Below are 2558 nucleotides of genomic sequence, written 5' to 3' on the forward strand. Positions count from 1 at the left end.
TTGTCTATCCAAACAGTAAGCCTTCATTAGGTACCTACCAAAGGTAAGAAACTATAGTAGGCATTGTAAGAACATAACAACAAAACAAAAGACTATCATTTCTTTCCTTAGTGGTACTAGTGAATCCACTCATTCAACAAACGTGGATAAACCACATTCGCGTACCTGACAATGGGAGAAAAGCTGTATCTGCAGGAGAAGGTAGATGCGCAAACAGTGTTTATTGAACTCACTTGTAACCATCGAAATCACAAGAGAAAGGAGTCAAGGCCTTCCAGCTGAAAGAAAGGAAAAGAAGAACTTTGAAAATGCTTCCTTGGGGAAGTCTCCCTGGAGAGGTCTTTCGGGGGAATTTCTCAGATTTCCGATTTCACATTACTTGCTACCAAATGAAACAGCTTGATTCCAAACATGACATTAAATGGGGTTATACATATGTAATCCATTTATGTTCTGTGGTTACTATCACAAAATATCTAGATTAGTGTAGCATAAATTTTTATCTTGTAAAGTGAAGCAGGTCTAGTAGCTTCTCTATTATTTATATAAATTCTCAGAGTACTTACTAAGATTTCCTGGTCACCTTTGAATCTAAGTTCCTGCCTCCACTCATGTAGTTCATGTTGGGGACTATCTCACCCTACCCTAAGCTTGCTGTTCCTCCAACCTGTAGAATCCAGTTTTCCCCCTTATTTCTTTTATGTAAATTACTCCCATGAGGAATTTGTGGGAAATTGAAGATGGGTTTGAAGAAATTAAAGGAAAGATACTGATGACGTAGAGGATGATGATGGTGATAGACGACAGATAATAGAAATAGACTCACTAAAATACAGAAACTCTTTACTTTGCGTACTAGATATTTTGTAATTAAAACTTTTCTGGGCCATTTCCAAAACACGTCGTCTAGCTTCCTGCCAAATTGCTCAGACTTTTTTCTCTTTCTTCCCACATCTTTCCTCATCACCCACCAGAATTCCAAATTCTTCGTTGCCTTTTTGCAGGAAAAAGTGACAGTTACTCCAAGCTCAGCACAGTCCGTCTTTACAAATGCATCCCAGGAAAGATTCTCCAGAAAACTAAAGAGCCTTCATTTTATATAAGCCGTTAGCCTTATAAGGCAGACATGGTTTTATATAGTTATACTTATTTTCCTCAATTACAGTTAAAGAGGTCTGTTAAAAGTAAGACAAGTCCAAAATGGAGGTGCTCATACGAAACGCTATGTCACCTAACTGAAATTTAAGTTAATTACATTTGGGCTCCTCCAGAAATGGTATCTTCAACCAGTCAGTCAGGAACCACCTGATCAACACTAGATAGGTAAGCTGCCTTTTAAGCCTCTGCCATCCCCTGTAAAGAAAATCATCTGGCAATAACCGATCCACTTTTCTGCCGAGTACACCTTCCTACTCATGCTCCCTTTTGCCCATAAAAGTCTTTCATTTTGTAGAGCTCTTCAGAGCTTTTTTCTGTCTGCTGGATGGCATGCTGCCCAATTTGTGAATTGCTGAATAAAGTCAATAAGATCTGTAAAATGTATTCCATTGAATTTTGGTTTTCAGCAGGTCACAAGAGTGTGTTACACACGGCCACCCTTAGTAAGTGGTAGATGTTAATAAATTGGTAATATAACACAATTATTAATAATAATCATAATAATACTTAAGGCTAATCAAATGGACATGAAAAAATTGCGTTATACATTATGTCAAAGACTGGCAATTAATTTTATTCATCCGACAAATTTATCTGGTAAATTGTATTAATACTTAACACAGTACTGGATATAACACTTTGGATTATGCAGCTGAACACCTTTGCTCCAAGATAAACTGAGCGATTACTTGCTAGACACAATGTAATAATATCCTGACCCACAGGATAAAAATTTTTATCTTGACAAACTGATACAATGGCTAAAATAATTATCTATCTGTCTGCCAGTCTGTCTCTCTACCTACTGTAGAAGAGGGCAAAAAAACAATAGAGGTGTTATCTTATTTAAAAAACAAAGAGGGGAACCTGGGTGGCTCGGTTGAGCCTCCTACTTCAGCTCAGGTCATGATCTCTGGATCTCTCAGTTTGTGGGTTCCAGCCCCGCGTCGGTCTGTGTGCTGACAGCTCAGAGCCTGGAGCCTGCTTCGGATTCTGTGTCTCCCTCTCTCTCTGTCCTTTGCCCACTTGCACTCTGTGTGTGTCTCTCTCTCAAAAATAAATAAACATTAAAGAAAAAAAAAGTACTGGGCCACCTGGGTCGTTCAATCAGTTAAGTGTCCCACTTCACCTCAGGTCATGATCTCATGGGTTCTGGCTCATGGGTTCGAGCCCCGTGTGGGGCTCTGTGCTGACAGCTCAGAGCTTGGAGCCTGGAGCCTGCTCCATATATACATTAAAATACATAAACATTTAAAAAAAAGTACTAATATTACACTGTATGTTAATGAACTGGAATTTAAATAAAAACTTAAAAAAAAAAGTACACATTAGAAAGACACATTATTTCTCCTCTCTCCTGCCTTTTGTTTAGGCCCTGTTGACATCTTCATTTTTACCCT

The sequence above is a fragment of the Herpailurus yagouaroundi genome, unplaced genomic scaffold (genome assembly GCF_014898765.1).
Source record: "Herpailurus yagouaroundi ecotype Mexico unplaced genomic scaffold, PumYag 199, whole genome shotgun sequence".
In the NCBI taxonomy this organism is placed as follows: domain Eukaryota; kingdom Metazoa; phylum Chordata; class Mammalia; order Carnivora; family Felidae; genus Herpailurus; species Herpailurus yagouaroundi.